Source organism: Artemia franciscana, chromosome 8 (genome assembly GCF_032884065.1).
Source record: "Artemia franciscana chromosome 8, ASM3288406v1, whole genome shotgun sequence".
Classification (NCBI taxonomy): domain Eukaryota; kingdom Metazoa; phylum Arthropoda; class Branchiopoda; order Anostraca; family Artemiidae; genus Artemia; species Artemia franciscana.
This window is the reverse complement of record NC_088870.1, coordinates 24,668,180-24,683,777: the sequence shown is the minus strand read 5'-3', so window position 1 is coordinate 24,683,777 and position 15,598 is coordinate 24,668,180. Positions and strand designations below refer to the sequence as shown.

At 36.4% G+C, this 15,598-nt stretch overlaps 1 protein-coding gene across 1 annotated transcript in view; it reads left to right on the top strand.

Annotated features, from left to right (window-relative positions):
* The window catches only part of LOC136030184 (nuclear exosome regulator NRDE2-like), a 76,904-nt gene extending 64,492 nt beyond the window's left edge, over positions 1 to 12,412 (top strand). Inside the window, exon 12 of the mRNA XM_065708927.1 lies at positions 12,280 to 12,412. The gene's annotated coding sequence lies outside the window, so the exon portion shown is untranslated. The remainder of the gene's footprint in view (positions 1 to 12,279) is intronic.
* Positions 12,413 to 15,598: the final 3,186 nt, after the last annotated feature.

Here is a 15,598-nt window from a genome sequence, read left to right as displayed (position 1 = left end):
CCCAAAGAGAGCGGTCTACGACATGTGCTTATTCTTCCCACCAATTTCCATCCCTATCTATCCACTCTAAGTGTTTTCCAAGATTTCCAGTTTCCCCCTCCAGCTCCCCCCTATGTCACCAGACTGGTCGGGATTGAAAATACGAGCTCTGAGACATGGATTCCTTCTAAATATGAAATTTTATTAAGACCCGGTCACCCGTTCGTAAGTTAAAAATACCTAAATTTTTCTAATTTTCCCGAATTAACACCCCCCAACTCCCCCAAAGTGAGCAGAATCAGTCAGGTTATGTCAATCACTTTTCTAGGACTTGTGCTTATTCTTCCCACCAGGTTTCATCCCGATCTCTCCACTTTAAGCGTTTTCCAAGATTTCCTGTTTTCCACTCCAACTCCCCCCAATATCACCGGATACGGATTTAAAATAAGAGCTCTGAGACAAGAGGTCCTTCTAAATATCAAATTTCATTAAGATCCAATCGCCCATTCGTAAGTTAAAAATTCCTATATTTTTTTATTTTTCCTCTCCCCCCAGCCCTCCAGATGGTTGAATCGGAGAAACGAATGTTATCAAGTCAATTTGTGCAGGTCCCTGACACACCTACAAATTTTTATCGTCTTAGGACGTCCAGAAGCCCCGTACTCGTCAAAGCATCGGAAATCCCCCACCCCAACTCCCCCAAAGAGAGCGGATCTGGTCCAGTTATGTCAATCACGTATCTAGAACTTGTGCTTATTCTTCTCATCAAGTTTCATCCCAATCTCTCCACTCTAAGCGGTTTTTAAGATTTCCGGTTTCCAAGATTTCTGCTTCCCCCCTCCACCTCCCTATGGTTCCAGATCGGATTTGAATTGAAAATAGGGCATCTTAGACATAAGATCTCTGTATATATCAAGTTTTATTAAGATTCGATCACCCATTCGTAAGATAAAGATACCCCGATTTTCATGATTTTCCATCCCTCCCCCTCCAGATGGTTGAATCGGGGAAACAACTGTTATCAAGTCAATTTGTGCAGGTTTCTAACACGCCTACCAATTTTCATCGTCCTAGCACGTTCAGAAGCACTGAACTCGCCAAAGCACTGAAAATCCCCCCCCCACAGCTCTCCCAAAGAGAGCGGATCCCGCCCAGTTATATCAATCACCTATCTAGGACTTGTGCTTATTCTTCCCACCAAGTTTCATCCCGATCTCTCCACTCTTAAGTGTTTTCAAAGATTTCCGATCTTCCCCTCCAACTCCCCGAATGTCACTGGATACGGTAGGGATTTAAAATAAGAGCTCTGAAGCACGAGATCTGTCTAAAAACCAAATTTCATTAAGGCCGTGATTAAGTGAACTTGAAAACATCGAGCTTCAAAATTGAAGTTAGGTTAGTCTTCTGTCTTTTAATTCTCTAGAGACCGTCAAATGTCAAAACTTCAAATAGTACCAATTATCAAGTCTTGTGAGAGGTTTTGATAGACAGCTTCCTTTGGTGAGATGCTATAGTAATATATTTGGCTGGGTCTTGCAAAGCTTGGTTACCGACCAAGAAAGACGAGAAAACGAGCAAAAGAGCACTATCATTCTCAAATACAAAATGCCCATGTATATAAAACTGGGACGGCATGCACAGAGTGCATTTGAAAACTTATTGTTTTTTCCACTTTTTTTTCCTAGGAATAGGCTAATTGTGTTGCGGAGCAACACTACTGCTTTCGTAGTTTTTTTTTTTTTTTTTTTCACCGTGATCAGCGACCTGTAGCTCCGAAGTGGTAAGAGTTAAAAAGTGCTAGAGAAGTTCCTAAAATTTCTAACACTTTTCCATAAAAAAAAATAAAACGGTTTTTTTCTTAGAAACTGTGCGTTCGATGTTTGACGTCAAGTTAAGACGACCCTAGCTTCGGAAATAAACTTGTTAGAAATACAGTTATGCTGAACTCATGTAGAACTTTTATTTGTCTCTTCGAGAACCGGAGCACAAAATTCCGTAGCTCTTACAGATTTCCCGGAAATAATTCCGGAAAAGTCCATCTCGTTCCTATTTTTTTTGGAATTTTCTCAAATTTTCGATTTTGATGTTTCTTATATTTTTATCGAGTAGTGCTATGAAAAGTATGCAAGAAGAAGTGAAGTGTTCTATATACCAAGTTGCTTCGTTCTCTAAGAAATAATTTCCGAAGTTTCGACGTTCTAGAGGTAACTTCTGTTCTGGACCAGCTAGAATTTTGTCTCGATCTCCTAACAACTGGAGCTTACAATAGTTTCTCCGAAATAAAATTCGTTCTTTGGGTTTTTCTATTTGGAAGTTTTGTCATGCCCTCGGGGCAATTTAAATTTTTTGGTGAGTTTGGTTTGTTTTATATTTTCCTAGTTTAGACCATCAAAAGTTAAGCAGAAAACTATAAGACGTTATTTCCGTATCTCTTTTAGATTTCCCGGAAATAGCAACTGTGTCCCGTAGGGCACAGTTGCACGTGTAGCTCCGCAACTGTGCCCTAAGGAACAGGGCACAGTTGCTGCAACACTTCCCGTTGCACAGGCAACGGTGGTCTAGTTAAAATACCTCAGTTGATTAATTCGAAACTAAACACCAAACTTAGTTGAAAGCTTTCTTCGAGGGTTCTCAGAAAACCAAAGTTTTCTTACGAATTGAATTGAATAAAAAAAATAACTGAAAGTAAGGAGTGACATTAAAACTTAAAACGAACAGAAATTACTTCGTATATGAATGGGACTGCTTCCTCGTGAACGCCCCGCTCTTTACGCTAAAGTTTTTTACCGTTTTAAAAATAGAGTTAAGAGAAAGAGTCGGACTTTAGCGTGAAGAGCGGGGCACTGATGAGGAAGCAGCCCCTTTCATTTTGAAGTAATTTCTGTTCGTTTTATGTTTTAATGTCACTCCTTACTTTAAGTTAAAAAACACTTGTTTTTATTTAATTTAATTTCTGAACGTGTCGAATCAATGCATGTTTTGATTTATGCTCTCCGCAGATGAATAATTAGAACGAAATTTGCGTGTTTATTTTTTTTTGGCTAAATGGTTTTCTCATAGTTTTGATCGAATGATTTTAAGGAAAAAAAAAGAAGCGCGGATGGAGGTCTAGTTGCCCTCCATTTTTTGGTTACTTAAAAAGGCAACTAGAACTTTTATTTTTTTATGAATGTTTTTATTAGTAAAATTATTAGTAAAAATAAATTTTATTAGTTAAAGATATACGCAACTTAAAAATTAGCTTACGGAAAGAAACTTCTATATTCTCATATTTTTATTACATATATGAGGGGGTTCACCCCCTCGTCAGTACCTCACTCTTCACGCTAAAGCTTAAATTTTGTCCCAGTTTCTTAAGAATGACCCCTGAATAACAAAAGCCGTAGAATAAATAGTTGAAATTTCTAAAAATACTTTAGCGTAAAGAGCGAGGTATTAGGAGGAAGAGAGCCCCTCATATGCGTAATAATTTGTGTTCCTTTTAACAGAAATTATTCTGGAATATTTACGGGAATTAATATTTACAGGAAAATAATAACAGGAATATTCTGTTCCTTTCAGTTGAAAAACTTTGTCATATTTATTTTTTCACTGTTTTTTTAAATAATGCTAGAAAATCCTGCGCTCCCTTCATGGAAATTTTCTTCCCCCATGACAAATTCATCCATGAAAAGTTCCCCCGACATATCCCCCTTTTCTCAATCCCTGCCCCCAACGAAATGAAAATGCCCCAGAAAACGTCTGTACACTTCCAATAACCATTACTATATGTAAGCACTGGTCAGTGTTAGTAACTTGTAGCCCCTCCCACGGGGACTGTGGGGGAGTAGGTCATCCCAAAAGGCATAGTTGTAAGGATTTTCAACTACGCTGAATAAAATGGCTATCTCAGAATTTTGATCCGGTGACTTTGGGAAAATAATTAGCGTGCGACGGGGGCCTAGGTGCCCTCCGATTTTTTTGGTCAATTAAAAAGGGCACTAGAACTTTTCATTTCCGTTAGAACGAACCCTCTCGCAATATTCTAGGACCACTGGGTCGATACGATCACCCCTGAAAAAAACAACAACAAAAAACAAACAAATAAACACGCATCCGTGATCTGCCTTCTGACAAAAAAAAAACACAAAATTCCACATTTTTAAACAGTTCGTGGTAACGAGCTGTAGTAAGGAGCGACCAGGCTCAATAGTAACCAAAACTCTAAAAAAAAAATGGAATTTTGATACCAATAGTTATATAAAAAGAATGGCATTTTAATGCTGATTTTAAATATATAAGTTTCATCAAGATTAGTCTTACCCATCAAAAGTTACGAGCCTGAAAAAATTTGCCTCATTTTAGAAAATAGGGGGAAACACCCCCTAAAAGTCATACGATCTTAACAAAAATCACACATCAGATTCAGCGTATCAGAGAACCTTGTTGTGGAAGTTTCAAGCCCCAATCTATAAAAATGTGGAATTTCGCATTTTTGGCCAGAAGACAAATCACGGATGCGTGTTTATTTGTTTTTTCCCAGGGGTGATCGTATCGACTCAGTGGTCCCATAATGTCGCAAAAGGGCTCATTCTAACGGAAATGATAATTTCTAATACCCTGTTTAAGTGACCAAAAAATTGGAGGGCACCTAGGCCCCCTCCCACGGCCATTTTCCCCCAAATTCACCGGATCCAAATTCTGAGATAGCCATTTTATTCACCACAGTCGAAAAACCCAATAACTATGTCTTTGGGGACGACTTATTCCCCCGCAGTCCCCGTGGGAGGGGCTGCAAGTTACAATCTTTGACCTGTGTGTACATATAGTAATGGATACTAAGAAGTGTACAGACGTTTTCAGGGGGATTTTTTTGGTTTGGGGGGGATATTTGAGGGGGAGGGTTACCGGGGAGGATTTTTCCATGGACGAACTTCTCATGGGGGAAGAGACTTTCAATGGAGGGGCGCAGGATTTTCTAGCATTGTTTAAAAAAAACGATGAAAAAATAAACATGAAAAGTTTTTTCTACTGAAAGTAAGAAGCAGCATTAAAACTTAAAACGAACAGAAATTATTACGCATCTGAGGGGTCTACCTCCTCGTAATACCTCGCTCTTTACGCTAAAGCATTTTTAGTAATTTCAACTATTTATTCTACGGCCTTTGTGATTCAGGGGTCATTCTTAAGGAATTGGGACAAAATTTAAGCTTTAATATCAAGAGCGAGGTATCGACGATGGGTGAGCCCCCTCATATACGCAATAAAAACATACGAATATTGAAGTTCGCTACGTAATTTAATTCGTAAGTTACGTATATTTTTTACTTATGAAAACGTTCGTAAAAAGTTATAGTTGCCTTTTTAAGTAATCAAAAAATAGGAGGGCAATTAGGTCTCCTCCCTCGCTCCTTTTTTTCAAAATCTTCCGATTAAAACTGTGAAAAAGCCATTTAGCCCCAAAAAATTAATATGCAAATTTCGTTTTAATTATTTATATGTGGAGAGCCAAGATCAAACCATGCATTAATTCAAAGACGTCCAGAAATTAAACAAAAAAAAACGAGTTTTTTAAATGAAAGTAAGGAGCAACATTAAAACTTAAAACGAACAGAAATTACTCCGTATATGAAAGGGGCTTTTCCTCCTCAACGCCCCGCTCTTTACGCTAAAGTTTGACTCTTTCTCTTAACTCTACATTTTAAAACAGTAAAAAACCTTAGCGTAAAGAGCGGGACGTTGTGGAGAAAAAGCCCCTTTCATATACGGAGTAATTTCTGATCGTTTTAAGTTTTAATGTCGCTCCTTACTTTCACTTAAAAAAACTTTTTTTTGTTTAATTGTAGATAGGAGCTTGAAACTACAGTAGGATTCTCTGATACGCTGAATCTGGTGGTGTAAATTTCGTTAAGGTTCTATGATTTTTACGGGTTGTTTCCTCCTCACCTGTGCTTCCAAACTTAAGTCTCTAGCCGGCAATCCTTCAATTCGTCGCAATCCAAGTTTCTACCACCAGTCACGACCCGGTAGGGCAACGGGGAGGAAGCTACGGGGTTCTGCTCCGCCTCAAGGTTTGTCGCTTGACCTAAATCTCTTGACTTGTCTAGTTCTTCACCGTACCGCGTTATTAGGTATTTTGGATATTTACATCTACCAAGCTCCAAATACTTTTTACAATGGCGCTGTCTATGTGTGGTAACACTTTTAAGATGTATACCTCGCTTTGATTTAATTTCCCCCATGATTTCGGCTTTGTGTGCACAACTTTCCTGAAGGCTCCAGACTATTTCTCATTTCTAGGTTTCTTCATTGCATTGAAATAATTTATGAAAATTTCACACTCTATTAACAAGCAGCTGATTATACCAGCTTGTCATTTTGGTCTCTGGGGGGTATTATCGGCGATCTGAAAAGATTCTTTCTGGCAACCGACTTGTAAAAATTTCAGGTAGCTGAAAATATTCTAGGGGACTGTTAGAAAACAGGAAAATAAATCGAAAAATGGTTCCAATCATCTTACAGGTTATTGTCTTCTGGTCATGATAGTACCGATTTTGTTCTAAAAGCAATATCCTTTATCGAGTACACTTGTGAAAAAGACCTAGACATTTTCTAAGATTTCTAAGCAATTAGAGGAAATAGAGCAAAATCCTTTCAAATATTTTGTAGCATCTTCAAGAAGCTATGGCCTGATATGAAAAGCGACATCTTTCGCCAATGAATACTTGAGTAATTTTTAAATAAAAATTTGCAATTTAACATGGGATTTTCGAGTTCCATCAGTTCACTTAATCACGGCCTTAAGATACGATCACCCGTTCAAAATACCTTATCTTTTCTGATTTTTCCGAATTAACCGTCCCTCCACTCCCTCCCCCTTAGATGGTCGAATTGGGGAAGAGACTATTTCTAATTTAATCTGGTCTGGTCCCTGATACGCCTGCCAACTTTGATCGTCTTAGCTTACCTGGAAGGGCCCGAACTAGCAAAACCGAGACCGACAGGCCGACAGAAATTGCAATCGCTGTGTCACTTGGTAAATATCAAGTGCCATAAAAATTATGCGTCTGCACAGTCGCATAAAATGTACGAAAAATTGAACGGGTAATTAGTTGAAATGGCAATCAACTTATGTGCGAACTGACCTAAATAATAGAACGGAAACTGACCATAAAATTAATATTATGGAGATAAGCACCCATGTCCGTCTACTTGGGTGAGAATAGAAATTGCAAAGAAAAGCGATAAAAGTAGGCTTAGCACCTATTATTGCAGTAGATGTTCTAGTAGGAGGAGACTTTGGGGACATCGGAAACCTATCCTTAAAAACGACTTCTTTAACGGTGGGAGATGCGGAAGTGGCTTGGTCACAAAATATTGAGAATAAGACACGCGGAAATCATCTCTCGGAATTTTTTTTTTGTAAAATAATAAACTTCAAACCACATACGAATATTAGTACAATATGAAAAACCGGATGTGAGAATTCGATTCCCATTTGACGAAGATTTATTTATTGCTACGGCAAAAGAAATAAAACAAAAAGGGAGACAAGAAGTGTACGCGAAAAAGAAATTCGAAGACGAAACAAAATTTGGAGATTCATTCTGCAGTGGTGGAAAACAAACTTTTGGGAGAATTACGAAATAGCCAGAAGCCAGATCACGGGTGCGTGTTTATTTTTATTTATTTTTTTTCCAGGGGTGATCGTATCGACCCAGCTGTCCTAGAATGTTGCGAGAGGGCTCATTCTAACGGAAATTAAAAGTTCTAGTGCCCTTTTTAAATGACCAAAGAATTGGAGGGCTTCCCACACACATTGTTTCCTCCCACGCACATTTTTGAGATAGCCAATCTGTTCAGCCTATTCGAAAACCTAATAACTATGTCTTTGGGACGACTTCATCCCCCACAGTCCCCGGGGGAGGGGCTGCAAGCTACAAACTTTGACCATTGTTTACATATAGTAATGGTTATTATGAAGTGTACAGACGTTTTCAGGGGGACTTTTCACGTTGGGGTGGGAGTTGGTTGGGGGAGGGGGCTACGTGGGAGGATCTTTCCATGAAGGAATTTATCATGAGGGAAGAGAATTTCCATGAAGGGGTGTAGGATTTTCTAGCATTATTAAAAAAAAATTATGAAAAACTAAATAAATAAAAAAATTCACCTGGAAGTAATGAGTAGCATTAAAACTTAAAAAGAGCATGAAATATTACGTTTGCAAGGGGTTTTACTCCTCCACAATACCTTGATCTTTACGCTAAAGTATGTTTAGTAATTTCAACTATTTATTCTACGTCCTTTGTGATTCAGGGGTCATTCTTAAAGATTCGGGATAAAATTCAAGCTTTAGAGTAAAGAGCGAGGTATTGACGAGGGGGCAAATCCCTTCATATACGTAATAAGAATACACAAATATAGAAGTTCGTTACGTAAGTTAATTCATAAGGTAAGTATGTTTATTACTAACAAAAACGTTCTTACAAAAAATAAAAAATCAAGTTGCATTTTAAGTAGCTAAAAATTGGAGGGCAACTAGGCCTCCTCCCCCACCCTTTTTCTTAACGAAATCATCCGATCAAAACTAAGAGAAAGCCATTTAGCAAAAAAAAAACAATATGCAAAATTCGTTTTACCTATTAATGTGCGCTGAGCCAAAATCAAAACATGTATTAATTCAAAAACGTTCAGACATTACATTAAAAAAAAAAAAAAAAAAACAATTTTCTTTAACTGAAAGTAAGGAGCGACATTAAAACTTAAAACGAATAGAAATTACTCCGTATATGAAAGGGGATGTCCTCCCTGCAACGCCCTGCTCTTTACACTAAAGTTTTTTTTATTGTTTTAAAAAGTAGAGTTGGGGCAGAGTCAAACTTTAGCGTAAAGAGCAAGGCGTTGAGGACCGGACAACCTCTTTCATATAAGTAATAATTTCTTTTTGTTTTAAGTTTAAATTTGGCTCCTTACTTGCAGTAAAAAAAAACTTGTTTTTTTTATTTAATATGAGACAAATTGTATTTCCACTTTGCAGTAATATAAACTAAAAATAATAAATTTGCAACTTTAAAAATTAACTACAGCATATTTTCTTCCGTAAGTTGTCATTGTGAGGAAATAACAAGGGAGAAAAAAAATACTAAAAAGAATGCAGTATACAAATATGTTAATTTGCTAAGTACAAAAATGCCTACTGTCAAAAATCCCCAAAATCCCATGTTAGCCATGATTTATTATCATTTTGTGGCTTTTCGTTCCATTCATAACGTTGTCCGGGTTCAATGTAAAAAAGATTGTATTAATTTGCACAGTGTTAGGCATCATGTGTGGCTGAGCGATGCATCCTTATATATCTTTCAGTGTACCAATTTCTAAATATAAAAATGATTTATTTAAAAAAAGAAAATTGGTTTGGTATCATTTTGCGCACTTCTTTCCTTACAATTTTACTGCCAAAAAGGAATACTATAAATGGACTGGAGCTTATTAGATTTGCCAGTGCACAGGACATACTGAACAGTATTTTCGCTTCAAAAGTACCAAAGAAAAATTCTTCTGGAATTTGCCAAAAAATGCGGGAATAGAGAACAAACATGAAAGCAGCCAACATTGCTGCGTTCACTTCAGCGTTAATCAAATTCTTTTGCCTATTAATTGCTATTTGACTGACAAAAACTTTGGCTCTATTGTTCCCAAAAATGGCAACATTTAGCAGAATACAGAGCAATGTAGGGAGTAAAACGAACAGCTGAGGAATACGAAGTTTTCGATATTTTGGAATAGTCTCTGGGTGTCCCTGACAAAAAGCATATAACATTTGATCAGTTACAGTTACAATTCCCAAGAAAACCGGTAACACAAATACAAATCCAAGTAGCAGTGAAAGAATAGCTTGCTTTCGTTTTGATAAGGCGTTTGCCATTCTTGGTGTCATTACTAAAAGGAATCTCAAAATAGTAGCTGCTTGATAACACGTTAATGATATCCCTACTATAGAATACTCTAATACAGGATGTATAATACAAAACAAAGAGGGTAAAGGTGCTATTGTCCATCCGATTAATATAAATGATGCCAAGCTCACTGTGAATGGCGAACATATAACGGGCACTATCGAGAACACGTCTATAATTGAGAAAACTCTTCCTGAGCTTTTTATAGCTACTAATAAAAGAGAAGTTACTCCTATATTAAAAATTTGCACCAAAATAGCTAATGAAATAGCTAACCATTGAGATAAATAAATCATATTTGACCCACTTTCTTTTCTGTTGTAAACGGTACCTAATAATATTAGGTAAATATTTTCTCCTTCTATAATAAGAGTGTTTAGCGCTCTTATTTTCTTCTTATCACTGTTTAAGCACAATTTGAAACAGAAATTGTTTCTTTAACTGTATAGGCTATGCTGCAATTTCAGTCTTTGAGCTTGGAATTTGCAATAGGCCCTCTTATCAGGTATAAATGTTGTAGTTGATATTGACAGCAACCTTCAAGACGAAGAAGCTAATAAAGTTATTTTATATTTTAATGTTGCATGACGAAATTTAGGCTAAAGAGAATATGTATATGAAACAGAAGAGAAAAATTTACTTTTCTGGTAAATTTCTTTAGAATTTTAGACCTATGGTTTTGCCTTTTTCTTGAAATCCCAGGCTAAATGAGTATTTGGTGAAAAGGCTATTAGTCTTCAAAAATACATTAATCCTTAAAAAAATGTGTTCAAGAAAATTGAGAATTTACTTCGAGATAACCATTATTTTGGCATTGTTCATGACAAAACGACAATACAGCCATTTCGCTTTTTTATATAGCTTTTCGCCAATATAGTCAAATTGTGAGGACACATGTTTCTCAAAAAGTCAGCCGTCAAATAGGATTTCTCCATAGTCTGAGTCAATATAAGAAACAAAACGCAATGAAACAAGTATTGTTCTGATTTTGTGCATGGAGAAAATAATAATTTAGTTTTTTTCTATGATATTCTCCTGAAATATTAATATCACCTTCTCTTGACAATGTTGCCTTTAAGCTGTAATCCTCGCTTGTAAATTTCAATTAGATTCAAGACCTTACAATAGAGTGGGAATAAAGTCATCAAAATTTTTTGTCTTTGAAGACACAATATTCATCCCTGAAGTTACGTATTTTGTCAACCTTTATAATTTCGTTAAGATTAAAATCACTACACCACATTTCTATTGATAAATAAAATTGTAAAAAAAATCACGTTAACCATGGCAGCTACGCAGTACAACTGACGGAAAGTCTTCAAGCAAGATTCTGCTTTCCATTGCATTACAAAATATCCTTGTGATGTTAATAAATTTCTATATATTAATTACACAGGGATCTATCCGCGCTGCTAGGGCAACTGTCACAAAACTGTATTTGAAGCGACATGCGGTAAATTAATTGCAATCTGTCTCGCCTATTATTCTACAGAAATGGTTGGTGCGCGGCTTTGTTAGGAATGACATAGTTTTAGTTGTTTTATCAAATATATGAAACTTATTGAGATTTTTAATTGAATGAAGAAACGGAAAATATGTTCTTTAAGCATGTAGTTAAAAATTATAGGCAGCAAAATGGCGCTGCCTAAGTAAAGAGCGACGTGGGCACAATGGATTATGAATGTTTTGAAAAACTTATTTGTAGAAAATGTTTTTTAAATTAATTTCTATTCGTTTTTTATTGACATTGTCTTTTCCATGGAAAAATAATATTTCATATCTTTTCTGTTTTGTTTTTTTTTCTATTAGGATCCATGGTTTGGCTTGCTATTTATATGTTGGAGAACGTTTTTCAGCAATTTTTATCTTGACACAAATAGTATTGTTTAATTTAAGTTTATAACTCCTCGAGTTGACCTGATAATTAAAACTCCATATAATCCCATGCAGTTATGATTGATTACACCACATCCTTTTTTCTTTATTTTACTTAGTCAGTTATCTCGAGAATAAAAAATCTAAGAAATAAGAAATATGACCAAATTCATTCAATATATCAATATTTGTCAGCGGTATAATGTGATTTTTGATTTTTTTTTTTTTTCTGACGTTCCCCGTTTCTTGGAAGTGAGCATTCTTTGAATTGTGAAATCTCAGCTTCAACAACTTTTTTGGGTCTTCCACACTGTTTAGGTACATTAACTACTTCTACTTGTATTTTCTTGGTTCTACCACTTATCCAACAATTTTTATGTACCGGGTAATTTTAGACCTCGACCCTGTAGTAAAGTCCCCGGTAATATTAAACCTTCACCTATAGCATTTACTGAAGAATAAGTAAGTTCATCAAAACTTTTCTTTCCAGCGTAAGTATCCAATTCAGCAGCACCACTTGTTAGAGCAGCTGTACCTATTGCAGCTGCTAGTGATATTGAAAATGAAGTAAGCCACCATTTTGAATCGTTTGATGATATGATGTAATTATATAGTCATCTTTATTCTTTGTTTTTCCTTGCTCGTTTAACAGCAAAAATATAGCAGGTTCTTTACCAACAATAATAAAAAGTCTCTACTGACTTTTTAACACCCCAATTAACAATGTTTGCTGTGGATTGTGTCACAAATCTTACTCTCAGAGTACGTTGGTGTTCACACCTGATAGTGGAGAAGAATTAATAGCATTTGCAGATGACACTACTTTAGGTACTGCAGCTCCGGATGAATCACCCCTTATTCTAAGGCTTCAAGCAATGACTGAGAAAATACTCTTTTAGTTTGACATAAATTAAATGAAAAAAAGTCATACCTTCTTATTTTTTCTCGTAAAGCTGTGAGCTGCCCCACAATTACTGAGCTTCATACACCAAGAGGCTCCATAAGTCGTCCCCCAGATCGATATGTGCGATTCCTGGGAGCTCTTTTGGATGAAAATTTATCATTTAAGTGGCATGTTCAAATAATAAGAGTGAAAATTTCACGTGGACTTGGGATCATCCGAAAATTAAAGCGTTTATTTCCTTTCCCTATCCTCCGTCTTTTATACTTCTCTCTGATTTACCCTTATATATGTTACTGTTCGTCTGTGTGGATGTCCACATTTCCCTTGCTACTTGCTCCTATTCACAATCTTCATGAGAAAGAGGCAAGAATTCTTCAGTCGGCTACACACACTCCTCTTGACCTCCTCAAAATTAAAGATATTTATGTTTTATCTCTATCTTCGTTTGCATATCAATACTTCCAGGGAGATCTCCCATGCTGTTTTTCGGGACTGCTCAAACTAGTAGGGGAAGTAAATTTGTATATGGTTCATAGCCGGGAGGATGTGATGATTCCAGCTAGTCCCTCGGTTCGTTCAGACTTTGGCCTGGCTGTGACTGTGGGGTGTGCTTGGAACTTGGTTCCCGCTGAGATCCGGCAGTCACGAACACTGAACACTTGTTATTGTTATTTTATGAAAATAAATAGAACTTAAACTTAATATTTTCCGTTCGAATTCGGCAATTTTCTTTATTCTTAAAACATCGTTTTATTTTTACTTTTTGAAGAGGAGATAAATGAATTGCGTATTCAATGAAGTCCGCTTTTTTATTGATTTCAAATTTATCGAGAAGAGATGAGAATGATAATCTTGGATGATTTTGAAGTAGTTGTGTGTAGGATAAATGAATATCACGTCCTTTTTGTTCATTTTTATATTCTTAATCTTAGTCACCTGTCTTTTATGAATTAATATTTAACAGGTTTTCGTTCATTCCCTTTTGTATGAGTTACTCGCACATTACATTCTGGTTTTGCATGGAAACACGTTTTAATTTTTGTTTTTAAAATTCTGATCTATAAATTGTATACTCTTCCATTTATTATAGATAAGATTCTAATATCATTTTTTTTACTTCAACCTTCCTTTTATTCTCTTTTGAAATGCTTCATCGGGATCCTTTTCAAATATGTTTATTATAACATTTTCCAAATTGTCTAAATGATCAGATAATTGCAAAAAACCCTTCAGGTTTAACAACAACGTTGAAATATTAACTGTATCTGCACCATGTTTTGGGTTTGCATCATTTCTAATTCTTCTATTTTCGGCATTGATATCTTCTTATGTTACTTTTATAAGTTATTTTATACTAGCAGTCCTTTCTGACATCTATTTCCTCCTTGCAATCTAACCCTATCGATATCACTTCGTGGGAAAGGCATTTTCCTTTTCTTTTCTTTTCTCCGATGATTCTCCTCTGGTTGAAGCTACCTATAATAATGCTCTCCTCCACCACATGTCAAAACTTGACCACCAGAGGAACTTTGTCATTGTCACACCTTCAGCTGTCCAGACCCAAATTCGTCTAATGAAACCTGGTAAAGCCCCTGGATACGATGGGGTGCAAACTGAGCACCTCCTATATGCTACCCCACTTCTTATGCAGTATTTGTCACCTGTGTCTTAAAGAAGGGCAAAACTCAATGGTTTGTAAATCGCACATACCAAGTACCATTTGCTCCACAATTTGTAAGCTTTTTGAAAAGCTGATCTTCCAAGAAATAAAGTGCAACCAATTGGATTTTGCGAAGGCTTGGGTGTGCAAAACGCACACGAAACGTTTTTGGCTATTTTGGACCGTTATAGGATGCTGAAAAAGAACCTGTATGCGTGTACGATCGACATTTCAAAAGTGTTCGATTAATTATCCTTTCACATTCCATTTTTTCTCTATTGAGAAGTGGAATAAACCCTTTTCTCTGCCATCTCTTATGAAATTAGTATGGTAATGCGTCCATACGGGTACGGCTAGATAGCAAGCTGAGGAAATCCGTTAGTGTACGGAAAGGTGTGATACAAGGCTCTGTGCTTATTCCAGCCCTTTTCATTAATGTCATCAGAACCGTTACTAAAAACATTCCTCCATTTCTAATTGAGCCCTATATTGATGTCAGCCATCTCTGTTACGCAGACGATGTCCTTCTATTATCAGATGATCTCCTGGTTCTCCAAAATACAATTCATACAGTTTGCTCTGATCTTAATGAGGTTGGGCTTCAAGTCACGCCCTCTAAAACTGAGCTTCTCGTCGACGGTCGTTCCAAACCTTCCGTTACCGTTAATTTTTACCAATAAACTATTTCTGAATCGTCCTGTCTGAATTATTTAGGTTTCCCGTTTGGATCAAATGTTAAAAAATACTAAAACACTCGTTATCTCAGCGTTGAAAGGAAAGCTTAGAAAATGCTTGCTCGAATTAAAGTTAAGTTTCACAAAATCACCCGATGGCTGCTTGCTCGAGTTAAAGTTAAGTTTCACAAAATCACCCTGGGCTGACTTTGCAGCGCTTCTTTTGCACTGCATGCCTTTTCCTTGGTCCCATTATGGAGTTTTTTCACAATATCTAAGCAGAAGAAAATTAGATCTTAATTCTTCCGTTTTTACACATATCTTCTGCAATTGCCGCTCTGGATTCGCAACCGGTACATTTCGAGTAGATATGGCATTTTCGATATTTCCTCAAAAATGGACCAGCTTGTTGATAGTTTCCACAAGCGTCGAGAAAATATTGTCGACTTTCCACTTATTTGTTTAGCTTAATTTTGTTGCGAAAGTATCTGAGATGTTGTTTGTTTATTCTTTTGTGAGTTTTTTCTTGTTTATTGTTTCCATTTTATTTTATTGTATTTTAATGCTCCTC